The 16696-nt window shown below is 41.8% G+C and overlaps 1 pseudogene; it reads left to right on the forward strand.

Moving 5' to 3' along the window:
• The first annotated feature begins 4573 nt into the window (after window positions 1-4573).
• On the forward strand, window positions 4574-7085 carry LOC116327070 (annotated as a pseudogene).
• Window positions 7086-16696: the final 9611 nt, after the last annotated feature.

The raw sequence follows: 16696 nt of genomic DNA on the forward strand, positions 1-16696 counted from the left end.
GGCTGAAGAGATCCAGCATCCCGCCTTCTCTTACCTCGTCTTCGCCGCGGTGGAGCGAATCCAGCGGAATCTTCGGCATCTGAAACAGGTTCCCTGGATGGCTGTCACCGGTCCGACGGACCCTACCAGGTTTGCCCTTGTTAGCGCTAGGTCGCTAGCAAATAAAACGTTCATATTGAAGGATTTCTTCACCTCTCATAATCTGGATTTCCTCTGTGTGACAGAAACCTGGCTAAGTGACGGTGAGTTAAGCTCTTTCTCAGAACTATTACCGCCAAATTGTTCGTATTTTAACTCACCAAGGACTACGGGCCGAGGTGGAGGAGTGGCCACAGTTTATAAATCTACTTTTCACTGTCGCCAGCTGTCACCTGTCACTTTCTCCAGTTTTGAACTGAATATGTTTGAGCTTGGTAGCAGTCATCCTGTTCTTTGTGCGGTGATCTACCGTCCACCAAAATATAACAGTAACTTTGTTAATGACTTCTCTGAGTTCTTGGCTGAAATAATGCCAAAGTATGACAAGGTCTTAATCCTGGGTGATATGAATATTCATGTGTGTTGTCCTACTAAACCACTGGCAAAGGACTTTTAAACCTACTTGATGCTTTTAATGTTTTGCAGTCTGTCACTGGTCCTACTCATAAATATGGACACACTCTGGATCTGGTTTTGTCTTATGGTTTACCTGTTTATAATCTTCAAATTTATGATGCCATCTTTTCTGATCATATGCCTGTATTGTTTGAAACTTCTCTTCCTGTAATATCACTACCTGTAGCCCTCCTACTGCTTCTCGCATGTTTAAACCATCAAGTGCCGTCCAGTTTTCTACCGCCTTTAATAAGGCCTTTAATGTTGACTCAGAGCTCTCAACCTGTGCCGACACTGAGGAGCTGACTGCAAAATTTCTATCTACTTGTCAAATCATTCTGGATACTGTTGCTCCTCTGAAGGTTAGGCGCCCTAAATTGAAGTCTGAGCCATGGCTGAACGACATCACTCGGGCTGCTCGAAGAGAGTGCAGAAAAGCAGAACATAAATGGGAAAAAGACAAGCTACAAGTGTCTTATGATATCTTAAGAGATAGCTGGCATAAATATCAGAAAATTGTTAAGAACCAGAAATCCGCCTATTTTGCAGGTGTTATTAGTGACAACTGCCATAAGCCCCGTGTCTTATTTAGTATTTTAAGCTCTGTTCTTAACCCTCCCCAATCCAACTGTACAGAAGCTTCTGCTGAAACTTGTGAAGCTTTTTAAATTTTTTGTGGAGAAGATTTTATCTATTAGAGCACATATTTTACCCCCTTCTTATGACCCTTCTGTTACTTTTACGCCTTTAGCAATTTTTAGCCATTTTGAACCTGTGTCTCTATCTAAACTGGGTAAAATTGTCACCCAAATCAAGTCTGGCTCTCCCAGTGATGTCCTTCCCCTCGCTTTTTAAAGAAGTTTGGGGCACTATTGGACCTTATATTCAAAGGCTTATAAACAGCAGCCTGACTTTAGGCCATGTACCTGCAATTTTTAAGCAGGCAGTGGTCCAGCCTCTGCTGAAACGCCCTGGCTTGGATGCCTCTTTGCTCAGTAATTTTAGACCTATTTCAAAGCTTCCTTTTGTCTCTAAAATCTTAGAAAAGAAGTGTGCTCACAGCTGCAGACTTTTTACAGAGTCAAAACATTTTTGAGATATTTCAATCTGGTTTTAAAGCACTTCACAGCACAGAGACTGCACTTTTGAGAGTCTTTAATGATATCTTACTAACTGCTGACTCTGGGAAGTCTGTCTTACTTGTGCTTTTGGATCTTACAGCAGCTTTTGACACAGTAGATCACAATATTTTGATTTACCGTCTAGAACATCATGTTGGAATTAGAGGCACTGCCTTGGGTGGTTTAGGTCATACCTCTCTGATAGAAGTTTTTCCGTTTCACTTGGTGAGTTTCATTCATCTTCTGCCCTTCTCCCATGTGGTGTACCTCAAGGATCCATCCTTGGGCCCCTTCTTTTAGTATTTATTTACTTCCCTTGGCCATATTATTAAAAACATAAAGTTTCATTTCATTTTTATGCAGATGATTGTATCAAATTTATCTACCGCTGAAACACAATGACCTTAACCCCTTCAGGCCTATTTTAGAATGTCTTAAGGATATCAGAGCATGGCTGGCTCTGAATTTTTAAACTTCAACGAAAAGAAGACTGAAGTCATTATATTTGGGGCGAATGGACCTGGTGTCCCTCCATCTGACTTGGGTCCTCTTGCATCGTGTGTCAAATCAATTGTCACCAACCTCGGAGTAAAATTTGACACAGCTCTTAAAATGGACAAACAGGTAAATACAGTGGTGAGAAAAGCTTTTTTCAGTTGAGGCAGCTCTCTAAAGTAAAACCTTTTATTTCTTTTTGTGACTTGGAGAGAGTTCTGCACGCATTTGTGACTACTCGACTTGATTATTGTAATGGACTTTATATTGGTATTGATCAGGCCTCACTATCACGCTTGCAGATGGTCCAGAATGCCGCTGCTCGCCTGTTGACAGGGACACGTAAATGTGAGCACATTACCCTGTTCTTGCCTCCTTACACTGGTTGCCTGTCCATTTTAGAATTCATTTTAAAATTTTACTGCTTGCTTTTAAAGTCTTAAATGGCCTGGCTCCTTCTTACCTGTCAGACCTTCTACACCGATACACTCCACAAAGGTCTCTCAGATCATCTGACCAGTCACTCCTTGCTGTCCCCATGTCGAGACTGAAACACCGAGGGGACCGAGCTTTCGCTGTTGTGGCCCCAAACTTTGGAACAAACTGCCCCTCCATATTAGGTCAGCCCCAACACTTGAAAGGTTTAAATCATTTTAAAAACACATTTTTTTTTCAAAGGCTTTTAGGAGTATTATCAGAGTCAGTTTGTAGTCAGTTTTAGTCAGCTGTTGGTCATTCTTAATCTTTTACTTTCTTAATCTTATTTATTGTATATCTTATTGTTTATTTTACTCATGTTTTGGAAAGCACTTTGGTCAACTTTGTTGTTTTTAAAAGTGCTATATAAATAAAGTTGGATTGGATTGGATTGTGTCCTTGGGCAAGACACTTCACCCGTTCACTTCACTACTGGTGGTGGTCAGAGGGCCCGGTGGCGCCAGTGTCCGGCAGCCTTGCCTCTGTCAGTGCGCCCCAGGGTGGCTGTGGCTACAACGTAGCTTGCCATCACCAGTGTGTGAATGTGTGCGTGAATGGGTGAATGACTGGATATGTAAAGCGCTTTGGGGTCCTTAGGGACTAGTAAAGGCGCTATATAAATACAGGCCATTTACCATTTTCATACGTTTATTATCTTTCACTCAATCATGTGGATTGAGAGAGTTTTTGTTCTTCTGGTGGCCGTGCAACTATTACTTTTATCAAGGAACGGGACCGCGGCACATCTCCTACACGCACGGACTGTTTACTCCAGAGATCAGCTGATCGCCCTGATGCTTGGTGGCCAGGCCGGGAGAAGTACCAGCTGAAATTTGGAGAAAAACACATCGGGGATGCAGAGGTCAAGGACAGAAGACAAGAAAGAAGGAGACGGTGAGACAGCGGAGGCTCAAAGTGAGGAGCAGGTATAAACCGTGTCTGCCGTCTATTGTAATGGGAAATGTGCGACCGTTATCGAATAAAATCGATGAGCTCTCAGCACTGGTACGGAGTCAGTGGGAATACCGAGAGTGTAGCCTGATGTGTTTCACTGAATCATGGATGCACCAGGACATTCCCGACGAGAATGCTTCCGTGGAAGGCTTCCACACTGTTCGGGTGGACAGGGACAGCATCGCTAGCGGTAAGCGCGGAAAGGAGGTCGGCTTGCTGTTTTAGTTAACAACCGGTGGTGTAACCCTGTCAACATTAGCTGCATTTTAAGTAAATAGTTGTATATAACTTTATTGTTTACAAAAATTATGCATTAGTTTTCAAATTCATAATTTATATTTGTTTAACCTCTGTATTGTGTCTTCTCGGGCCTTTAAATGAACAAATTGGGTCAGTTCGATTTTGTAGCAACAGCAATCATATCCCATACATAAGGATGGGAGAAATAAACCACACAGCAAATAATGTTTAACCAAAAATCACTGCACCTTCCTTACCTCTACTGGAATCCTCCATTACTCTCTGAGGAATACCCAGAATTCCTTGCCCTTCAGTAGTTATTGCAGGGTGACATTTGCAACAGTAGGTGGCGCCAATGTCCCCATTTAACTTGAACCTTATTTAACTATGTTACGTTTGAATTTCAAGCTATGGAAATAATTCACTAAGCAAGTTTGTGGTTCTTTACATTTACTTTTTCCTACTAGGATTTTATGTTTTTGTGTAATTTTATATCAGTTGTGTTAATACAGTAAGTCAATGAAAAAATAACTAAACTCAGACATGTCATGTTGGATTTATCTAAAACTACAACTGAAGAACTGTTTGTTCATTTGTAAAGTGAAGTTTATTTCTATAGAAGAAATAGAATTTTAAAAGGGTATCGCTCTCAAACCGCTCTTCTTCCTGGAGTGTAGCACAGCCTGATAACCCTCCCTCTTATTCCTGCTCTTAAACACAGCACCTCCTCTCTGTCCACGTGTTTCCTCGTTCCCTCCCCTTCAAATCTGCACTTTGAAGATGGGTGTAACCAACATTTGGTGACATGTAAGAGCTGACAGCCTCCATTCACTGCAGAAAGACATGTTGTTGAGATCACAGCTCAAACAAGTTTCAATTATAAGGAAGAGAAAGTCACACAGTCACTGACACTGAGAGGAGAAATGGCACAGCAAGGAGTTCAGATGGACCGAGAAACCTTATCTTGTTCCATGTGTTTGGATCTACTGAAGGATCCAGTGACTACAGCCTGTGGACACAGCTACTGCAAGAACTGTATTAAAAGTTTCTGGGATGAAGAGGACACGAAGGGAATTCACAGCTGCCCTCAGTGCAGGAAGACTTTCACACCGAAACCTGTCCTGGAGAAAAACATAATTTTAGCAGCTTTAGTGGAGCAGCTGAAGAAGACTGGACTCCAAGCTGCTCCAGCTGTTCACTGCTATGCTGGACCTGAAGATGTGGCCTGTGATGTCTGCACTGGGAGGAAGCTGAAAGCCATCAAGTCTTGTTTAGTCTGTGTGATCTCTTACTGTGAGAAACATATTCAGCTTCATCTGGAGTCTCCTGCCTTTGAAAAACACAAGCTGGTGGCCCCCTCCAGTAAGCTTCAGGAGAACATCTGCTCTCGTCACGATGAGGTGATGAAGATTTTCTGTCGTACTGATCAGCAGAGTATCTGTTATCTCTGCACAATGGATGAGCATAAAGGCCATGAAACAGTCCCAGCTGCAGCAGAAAGGACTGAGAAGCAGAAGGAGCTCGAGGTGAGGCGACTAAACATCCAGCAGAGAATCCAGGAGCGAGAGAAAGATGTGAAGCTGCTTCAACAGGAGGTGGAGGCCATCAATGGCTCTGCTGATAAAGCAGTGGAGGACAGTGAGAAGATGTTCACTGAGCTGATCCGTCTCATCCAGAAAAGAAGCTCTGATGTGAAGCAGCAGGTCAGATCCCAGCAGGAAACTGAAGTGAGTCGAGTCAAAGAGCTTCAGGAGAAGCTGGAGCAGGAGATCGCTGAGCTGAAGAGGAAAGACGGCGAGCTGGAGCAGCTCTCACACACAGAGGATCACAACCAGTTTCTACACAACTACCCCTCACTGTCAGCACTCAGTGAGTCTACACACTCATCCAGCATCAATATTCGTCCTCTGAGGTACTTTGAGGATGTGACAGCAGCTGTGTCAGAGACCAGAGATAAACTACAGGACATTCTGAGAGAGGAATGGACAAACATCTCACTGACAGTCACTGAAGTGGATGTTTTACTGTCAGAGCCAAAGACCAGAGGTGAATTATTAAAACATTCACATGAAATCACACTGGATCCAAACACAGCAAACACACATCTGTTATTATCTGAGGGGAACAGAAAAGTAACATTTAAGGAACAACAACAGTCTTATTCTGATCATCCAGACAGATTCACTGAATGTTCTCAGGTCCTGAGTAGAGAGAGTCTGACTGGACGTTGTTACTGGGAGGTGGAGTGGAGAGGGGAGGAGTATTTGTAGCAGTGGCATACAAGAATATATGCAGAGAAGAGAGCTTAGATGAATGTGTATTTGGATGGAATGACAAATCTTGGGCATTATGTTGTTACACAAATAGTCCAAACTGTCCTCTCAGGTCCTCGGTCCTCCAGAGTAGGAGTGTACCTGGATCACAGAGCAGGTATTCTGTCTTTCTACAGCGTCTCTGAAACCATGACTCTCCTCCACAGAGTCCAGACCACATTCACTCAGCCGCTCTATGCTGGACTTTATCTTTTGGGAGATGGAGACACTGCAGAGTTGAATAAAGTCAGACTGAGAAGATAGGTTCATGTTGATTCCTGAACATTATATGTACTTGTGTAGTTTTTAAATGAGGCTTTACATTTTAGAAGCTGAGAAGTTCAGTGTTCCATTGATTCAAACTGTACTTACATTTATATACCTTACATCAATATAAATCTGCATTTGTTCTTATGGCTGATAATCATGTAAGTTTAAATGATACTACTCTTCATATTCAGCATGTTTAAAATCTTTCGTCAGTCTGGTTGGTGGTTTTATTCTGTAGTTGCTGTAGTGGGTTGTCAAATGCGAAAATATATATAAATATATTGGAGCTGCAGTGATTCATCAGTTAGTCAATGATTAGAGATGTCAAGGTCCTGGATTGGTGACTGAGTGTTTTGTGTATTATTATTATTATTGTTATTCTAGGATTTCTTTGTTGTTTATGACCTCTGGTCCTCTGATTTCTGTTTTTGTATTCTAATTGTTAAGCTTTGTTCCGGTGCCCTTTTATTTTTGACATAAGTTTAGTCCTGTCCCCAGTCTTTTTCCTGTTTTACTCTGAAGTCCACTGTACTATGTTTTGCTTCTTCCCAATTTCATCTTCGTAATCAGCATCAGCTGTGTCTCCCAGGTGTTTGCTCTTTGCCCTTTTCCCCTTCCGTATTTAGTGTCTGCATGTGCGGGCAAGTATAAGGGACAACGTGACGACAAACAGGAACACGTGTTCCTGTTTGTCGTCACGTTGTCCCTTATACTCTGCCCGTGTGTTCTGTTTCATGCTCAGTTTTTGTCAGGCTAACAGAGGGACTCACATGCAGACTGTTCTAATAAATATAAAGGTGACAGTTTATTTACAAAAGGGTGAACCACAGTGCTACATATATGTACAGGAGTTGGGCAGGGGTCCACACTCGCTCTCCTCTTCAGCCACTCTCGTCCTGCTTTTCACTCACACAGCCACACACACAAATGACAGGGAAGGTTCTGTAACCAGGTCTAGGGAAATCTATACACGAAGAGTTAATATAACTGGCAAGTTTACAGAGAGAGATTTCTTAACAAAGAGCTGAGATGATGAACATGGGAGGTTCAACGTTTCAGCGATGAACGGCTCCGTGCCGCAGAGCTCAATAGTTACAGATAAGCTCAGGTAAACCAGCAACAGGCCGTGGAAATCATAACAGGTGTGTGGACCAAGAGCAAGAGCTCATAATGAGCCCTGCCCAGGCAGGCAGGAGAAAGGAGGAGAAAGCAAAACATAAACAAAACCTGTAGCCATCATGAGCCAGTCGGAGGGACACGGGGACCATGACAGTTTCTAGCCTTCCGAGTTTAGTTTCTGTTTTGTCTTCTACCAACAATAAAGCTGAAGTTTAAGTTCCGCCTCCACGAGTTTGCATTTGAATACTTTCCTGCCTGCCGCACACAGGCCATGACAAGATAATTGATTGTTTTATCATTATTGTAGTCATATTTAAAGCTGGTTTCAGTTTCTGAAATGTGAAGATTGTTGATTTTCTTGATCATATATGACTGTAAACTTAATGTCTTTGAGGTTTGAACTATTAAAATGTAACAAGAAATTGAATGCTTGAGGTTTTGATATTATATTATTATTATTGTATCTCGAGTGATGAAATTTAATGGGATTTTCAAATGAAAAGTTTGATCACACTCGTTTATCCATTTTTTTTAAATCTTGTCCTTTCTAGCAATCTTTTGCAATCAGAATTGTGATCTGAATTTCATGGTGGTTTGGAACACATTTTGCTTTTGCAAGAATGACTATATATAATCTCTATAGGCTCCACTTGTTCATGTGAATCTTTTATCTGTCTATCTATTCATATCTTTTTGTGTTATTTGAGAAATTACACTAAATGTGGAATAGTATGACGATGTTTAGTGCAAGACAGCCAAAAAAGAGGTGGTGGTGGTGGGGGGATAGAAAAAGGCAACGAGCAGTCAATCCTGCTGAAGACCACCACCCTGGTACAAGTCAAGAGCCTGGGACCCGGAATTTGTTGGGGGATTATAAGACACTTCAGAGGATTTAATGCATAATTAAAAGTTCAACACATTTCTGTTTGTTTATATATAAACACGTGTGAATTATGTCTGTTTATCTTTGACCTTGTAATTAGTTCCCACAGTGAATTCATCATGTAAATCTCCAATAAAGTGTGAACAATGAACAGCATGTCACACAGCTTGTTATCCTTGTATACAGTCTCTGCTGCTGTGTGCTGTGCTGCACTCACTCAGAGATAAGAGTACATGTACAGTTATCCCACTGATACAGAGAGGAGAAAAATACTTGGCTTCATTTAGAAAATCTGAGCTATGGATTAAAACAACAACAAATGTGTAAATTAATCATATTCAAGCACCGCATTTGAACTGTTTTCTCCCCACATACATACATAATATGGAACAGTAAGGACATCCATTATAATAATTTTGTTATCATACAAAGAATTTCTGCGCAAATTCACAAGATCCTTAACAACAAAAGAATCTGCTGTAGTTTTTGATGCTGTACCAAAAAGTGTCGTCATACTGTTACCAAACTCTGCTGTTGATGATTCAGCCTTCAGTTTGGAAGTTTATTTTAGTTCATCACAGCTATATATATTTTTGTCACTGATGGGTTGAAAGAGGAATAATATAGAACAATATTAGTAATATCATTAGTTATGTTACTGTCTCTGCTTCTAAACACTCCTGCTCTTCCTCATTTAATAATATAGAGGAGAATGCGTGGAGGACCTGTGACAAATACTGTATCAATATCAAGGTTAAGGAGGAGTCTTTCAACATGTTGAACATTTGATGTGAATTTACAGCAGGAAGTGAAATGAGAACAGAAGTTGATGTCGGGAGAGATGAAGATGGTTAAGATAGAGTTGAAATTAGGTCAAACCTGTGATGGTCAGATGAATCCTTGAAGCGTTCCATCCCATTGGTTCACAAAAAGGTTCATTTCTTCACGCTTCGTGTGCACACAAACAGGCACAAAATACTGCAAGTTCATGATTTGGATATGTATGAAAAAGCTAAAAAGTACTCTGATATTCCTCAGAAGCAGTGTCTTCCTGCTAGTGACATCACTAGCAGACAGGTTGAGGACCCAAGTGCAAGACTCGTAAACAAAGGAGTGAAGTAAGGGAGGTAGCTTTATTGCTGTAACTAAATTCATTCAAATGCAGACTTTGTCAGGTAAATCGTCCCTTTGACAAAGTGCTGAAAGATCTTTGATCATACAGACAACCTTTATTGAGGTTGAAGTTATTCTAGTTCTTTTGCCAACAAGATTTAACCATTGCATGAGGTGCTCTGAACAGAAGGTAGCTGAACTATATGATCTGAATGCATGTGTCTGTATGACATGATTACCTTTAGTGGATTTTATTTGAACTGGCAGAATGGAAAGTAAACTACTGTCTTTTTTGGCCCCTGTATGACTATAAGTTTTACCAGTAGATATATTTATTTGAGAGGAAAGCTCTCCAGAGGATTCTGTACTTAAACCATTTGTGTCTCTCTCCAAAAGTTGAATCTGTTCATCTGGACGTAGCGTTTTGTGGGAGAAACGTTTCGTCACTCATCCAAGTGACTTCATCAGTCTCAGCTGACTGCAGGTTTCCCAAATCTTATAAACAGTACATTTGCATAATGACTGAAACCAGCCCACTGAAGGAACAATGGGCTGTGAGGTCAGTTCCTTAATCATAATTATGCAAATTCCCATGACCATTGATCAACAATCACTGACCAAAACCCACTGATCAAAGAACACTGATCAATGGCCATGAGTACCATTCACAGAGAGTTGGGGAATGGCTGCAATCACAGCGTTGTACCCTTAGGCCCCCTCCTCGATTCAGAGATGGTCTTTCCCTTTTCACGTAAATGGCCTCCTTCACTCCGCGCTCAAACCAGCGTTCCTCCCTGTCCAGGATGTGTACATCCTCATCGTTGAAAGAGTGTCCACTGGCCTGTAGGTGTAAATAGACTGCAGAGTCCTGGCCTGATGAGGTTGCTCTTCTGTGTTGTGCCATCCGCTTCGCTAGAGGTTGTTTGGTTTCCCCGATGTATAAATCCTGGCAATCCTCCTGGCACTTAACAGCGTACACTATGTTACTCTGTTTGTGTCGGGGGACCCGATCCTTGGGGTGGACCAGTTTTTGGCGCAGCGTGTTTTGGGGTTTAAAAGCCACAGAGACCCGGTGTTTAGAAAAAATGCGTCTCAACTGTTCCGATACTCATGACACATGAGTATCCCACAAAACGCTACGTCCAGATGAACAGATTCAAGTTTTGGAGATTTACTTTCCTGGATGATTGAGAATGCATCAAGACATTTGTGTCTCTGTTATGAAAATGGAGGACAGATGAATGACCACATGTTCTACAGGCCAAACGCTTAGCACTGCCCTTGCTTTTGTGGCCAGCACATAAACAGCCAAAGGGATTTTGTCTCTATGCTTCATCTGCTTAAACTGCTGACACTCCTCCAGTGTGTGTTGTTGAGTACACAGACACCAGAGACTTTACTGCAGAGTCATGGTTTGTTCTGGCGATCAACTTTCCCATCTTGTAAGTTTTTTCCGTGTTCATGGGTGTGACTGTAGCAGCAAAGCTGTTCCCTTTAACATGTCCTGTTGGCTTTGGTTTAACCTGTTGTCAGACAGACAGGGATTGCTAATGTTGCATTCTGAATGTCACAAAATAAAGGATCTAAACTAATTTTACTTGCCTTTCAATAAATGCAACCGAATGTTGAAACCAAGGTCTCTTTTAGAAGTTTCCAGTATGTCATATGCAAAGGCTCTCCATTTCTCTCTCATTTTGTATTTGAAAATTTGCATAAAATGATTTTCATGTTCATTGGCATGTCCAGTTCTTGCATAACATTTCAAAACTGCCTAGCAGCTCTCTTGGCTGTCCTGTTGTAAACTGCTCCATATAATACAAGCAGTCACTCATGTTGGCTTTTAACTTCTACAACTTGTCCAAATGCTCTGAAGAAAGTGACGGACTAAAGAGGATCACCATCAAATACAAGTATTTTCCTGGATGGTAATGACAATAAACACTGTTGCTCAACAGGTGTTACTCTTATTTCACTGTAAAGTGGCAAAATATCCTCAGAATGTCTTTGTACAACTACAGGAGTGCAGAATTATTAGGCAAGTTGTATTTTTGAGGAATAATTTTATTATTGAACAACAACCATGTTCTCAATGAACCCAAAAACTCATTAATATCAAAGCTGAATGTTTTTGGAAGTAGTTTTAGTTTGTTTTCAGTTTTAGCTATTTTAGGGGGATATCTGCGTGTGCAGGTGACTATTACTGTGCATAATTATTAGGCAACTTAACAAAAACAAATATATACCCATTTCAATGATTTATTTTTACCAGTGAAACCAATATAACATCTCCACATTCACAAATATACATTTCTGACATTCAAAACAAAACAAAAACAAATCAGCGACCAATATAGCCACCTTTCTTTGCAAGGACACTCAAAAGCCTGCCATCCATGGATTCTGTCAGTGTTTTGATCTGTTCACCATCAACATTGCGTGCAGCAGCAACCACAGCCTCCCACACACTGTTCAGAGAGGTGTACTGTTTTCCTCCTTGTAAATCTCACATTTGATGATGGACCACAGGTTCTCAATGGGGTTCAGATCAGGTGAACAAGGAGGCCATGTCATTAGTTTTTTTCTTCTTTTATACCCTTTCTTGCCAGCCATGCTGTGGAGTACTTGGACGTGTGTGATGGAGCATTGTCCTGCATGAAAATCATGTTTTTCTTGAAGGATGCAGACTTCTTCCTGTACCACTGCTTGAAGAAGGTGTCTTCCAGAAACTGGCAGTAGGACTGGGAGTTGAGCTTGACTCCATCCTCAACCCGAAAAGGCCCCACAAGCTCATCTTTGATGATGCCAGCCCAAACCAGTACTCCACCTCCACCTTGCTGGCGTCTGAGTCGGACTGGAGCTCTCTGCCCTTTACCAATCCAGCCACGGGCCCATCCATCTGGCCCATCAAGACTCACTCTCATTTCATCAGTCCATAAAACCTTAGAAAAATCAGTCTTGAGATATTTCTTGGCCCAGTCTTGACGTTTCAGCTAGTGATGGGCAGATGAAGCTTCATGAAGCACTGAAGCTTTTCATCCAATTGGTTCACCCCAGCGCAAAGCTTCGTGAAGCTTCATTTGCTCTAGTAGGACATCTAGTGGACGTGAAAATATTAGTTGCCATGAATTTGAAGAGTGTGACATTTTGCACACAGCCTGTAAATGTCAACAACAAAAGGAGTGTGTAAAACATGTATATTGTAGTGATGGCAGTATAATGTGTATATTTATACTGGCAGTATGGAAAATGATCATTTGGAAATGCTTAAAATGGAAATGATCATTTACTGTGAGGTGAGGTGTGGTTGGGGTTTGGACAGTGGTTGTGCTTTTGTAACGTTGAGGTATGGACAGCTACACACTGAGGCTTTGAGCCTCAGTCCTGCCTCTTCACATTTTATTCTGTAAAAACTAAAGTTTCACTGCTTTTATGACCTTTTTAGTGGGGAGAACATAGCTAGGATTTAATGATTTAACAAATCTTTTTTGTCCTCCACAATGCTAAATGGCTGGGAGTCCTCAATCACCATGCTAACCAGGTCTTCATCTATTTGAGATTGTTCTCCTGAGGAAAGACAATAAAAACAAAGCACAAATATAAATATCACACACGTAACTTATTACAGTTGTATAATATTGTTATATCATTTAGTAACATTACGGCATGCTATATTATCATGGCATTTGATGGCTCACCTGGTCTTGCTCCACAATCGGTGTTCCCCTTATTCTCATGCAAAGCTCTGTAGTGCCTGAGCATGGATGAGGTGTTGTTGTTATATCCCAGCTCCCTGGCACATAGCAAACACTTCACCTTGTACAAAAGTAAAGACAGCTTAACATAAATTGTATTGCACCATCAGTATTATGCAAATACATCATCTGTAGAAATTTGCATACCTTGTTGGGAGGAATAAAATCAAAATGTTCCCACACAGGGGAGGACATCCTCCTCTTCTTAGCTGGCTCCATTCTCTCCTGACTTTCTCTCCTCACTCTCATAAACCTCCAAACTTTCTCCAAACTGTCTCCAAACTGTCTCCAAACTCTCAGTAACCGCAACTCTCCATCAAACACCCACATTTTGAATGAAGTCTGAGGGGTTTATATCGCTGTCATAGCTCGCGGCAAAGTTCAAACCGCTTCATGAACCAGTCACGTGGTACAGCCGGGCAGCGAGGCTTCGGACGTCATCATTTTCAGCTCCTCCCATAAATGAAGCAAGCCTCGATACGCGCTTCGCGGAAACGCCCCCTCTATTACTCGACACACGCTTCGAAGCCTCGATACAGAATGTCCCATCACTAGTTTCAGCTTGTGTGTCTTGTTCAGTGGTGGTCGTCTTTCAGCCTTTCTTACCTTGGCCATGTCTCTGAGTATTGCACACCTTGTGCTTTTGGGCACTCCAGTGATGTTGCAGCTCTGAAATATGGCCAAACTGGTGGCAAGTGGCATCTTGGCAGCTGCACGCTTGACTTTTCTCAGTTCATGGGCAGTTATTTTGCGCCTTGGTTTTTCCACACGCTTCTTGCGACCCTGTTGACTATTTTGAATGAAACGCTTGATTGTTCGATGATCACGCTTCAGAAGCTTTGCAATTTTAAGACTGCTGCATCCCTCTGCAAGATATCTCACTATTTTTGACTTTTCTGAGCCTGTCAAGTCCTCCTTTTGACCCATTTTGCCAAAGGAAAGGAAGTTGCCTAATAATTATGCACACCTGATATAGGGTGTTGATGTCATTAGACCACACCCCTTCTCATTACAGAGATGCACATCACCTAATATGCTTAATTGGTAGTAGGCTTTCGAGCCTATACAGCTTGGAGTAAGACAACATGCATGAAGAGGATGATGTGGACAAAATACTCATTTGCCTAATAATTCTGCACTCCCTGTATAAGAACCAACCTGCTTGGTGGAGGATCCTCAGTTTATTAAAATGAGAGGAGAAAATGATCACTTCTTCACTGTGTTGAAGAATTCAGCCACTGTGGTATGGAGGTACAAGACCAAATCAATGTATGGATCATATTCATATGAGTACGGTTTTATTAACCCTCATGCTGTACAGAACCTGTGATGTCCAGACAGTATTCCTTTTGTCTGCTGTGAAATCTTTTGGATTAAGAGATTAACATAGTTGCCATGGTTTTCTCTCTTCTCTTATTTTTTGTGTGTGATCTGGAGAAGATGGGGAAAGTCACCCCCTTGCAGGCCAGAAAGAGCGGGGGCCCCATGAAACCATGGTCTGGTGCTGCCACCTACTGACATTGAAGTGCATCCAGCACTGTCAAGCAGCTGTTTTATATCTGATATGGAAGAAACTTGATACTGACACATAAGTAGGGATGGGTACAGCTAGTGATGGGACGTTCTGTATCGAGGCTTCGAAGCGTGTGTCGAGTAATAGAGGGGGCGTTTCCGCGAAGCGCGTATCGAGGCTTGCTTCATTTATGGGAGGAGCTGAAAATGATGACGTCCGAAGCCTCGCTGCCCGGCTGTACCACGTGACTGGTTCATGAAGCGGTTCGAACTTTGCCGCGAGCTATGACAGCGATATAAACCCCTCAGACTTCATTCAAAATGTGGGTGTTTGATGGAGAGTTGCGGTTACTGAGAGTTTGGAGACAGTTTGGAGGTTTATGAGAGTGAGGAGAGAAAGTCAGGAGAGAATGGAGCCAGCTAAGAAGAGGAGGATGTCTTCCCCTGTGTGGGAACATTTTGATTTTATTCCTCCCAACAAGGTATGCAAATTTCTACAGATGATGTATTTGCATAATACTGATGGTGCAATACAATTTATGTTAAGCTGTCTTTACTTTTGTACAAGGTGAAGTGTTTGCTATGTGCCAGGGAGCTGGGATATAACAACAACACCTCATCCATGCTCAGGCACTACAGAGCTTTGCATGAGAATAAGGGGAACACCGATTGTGGAGCAAGACCAGGTGAGCCATCAAATGCCATGATAATAGAGCATGCCGTAATGTTACTAAATGATATAACAATATTATACAACTGTAATAAGTTACGTGTGTGATATTTATATTTGTGCTTTGTTTTTATTGTCTTTCCTCAGGAGAACAATCTCAAATAGATGAAGACCTGGTTAGCATGGTGATTGAGGACTCCCAGCCATTTAGCATTGTGGAGGACAAAAAGATTTGTTAAATCATTAAATCCTAGCTATGTTCTCCCCACTAAAAAGGTCATAAAAGCAGTGAAACTTTAGTTTTACAGAATAAAATGTGAAGAGGCAGGACTGAGGCTCAAAGCCTCAGTGTGTAGCTGTCCATACCTCAACGTTACAAAAGCACAACCACTGTCCAAACCCCAACCACACCTCACCTCACAGTAAATGATCATTTCCATTTTAAGCATTTCCAAATGATCATTTTCCATACTGCCAGTATAAATATACACATTATACTGCCATCACTACAATATACATGTTTTACACACTCCTTTTGTTGTTGACATTTACAGGCTGTGTGCAAAATGTCACACTCTTCAAATTCATGGCAACTAATATTTTCACGTCCACTAGATGTCCTACTAGAGCAAATGAAGCTTCACGAAGCTTTGCGCTGGGGTGAACCAATTGGATGAAAAGCTTCAGTGCTTCATGAAGCTTCATCTGCCCATCACTAGGTACAGGTATCCGGTGCTATGATGGCACCGGTTCTGACATAAATGGCAGTAACCAGACCGAAAAGCAGCGCACATTTCGGTGCTTTCTTTCGGTGCTTTTTTCCTGAGATGTCATACACTTTGAATTCTAGCCAATCATTTTACCTTTGCAAGCGTAGTAGGCGGGCCCAGGTACGTACATTCTTATAGAGCAAAGCTACAGATTAAAAATGCCCAAGGCGAAGCGGTCAAAAGTCTGGCTGTTCTTCACAGCAAAATATGCAAACTCAGCAGCCTGCAACAAGTGCTTTAAGGTGATACTGTGCAAAGGAGGTAACACCTCGAATCTGATGAAACACCTGGCGACGTATAGCATTTTGTTAAAAGCCGAGAAATGCACCGTATTTGATAGCTTGCTGCGAGACCTCACACCGAGCACATCTACTGCGGGTGTGGTGCCTGTTATCGGACCTGGAGTTAGCAACA

This window comes from Oreochromis aureus, linkage group 3 (assembly GCF_013358895.1).
Source record: "Oreochromis aureus strain Israel breed Guangdong linkage group 3, ZZ_aureus, whole genome shotgun sequence".
NCBI lineage: Eukaryota > Metazoa > Chordata > Actinopteri > Cichliformes > Cichlidae > Oreochromis > Oreochromis aureus.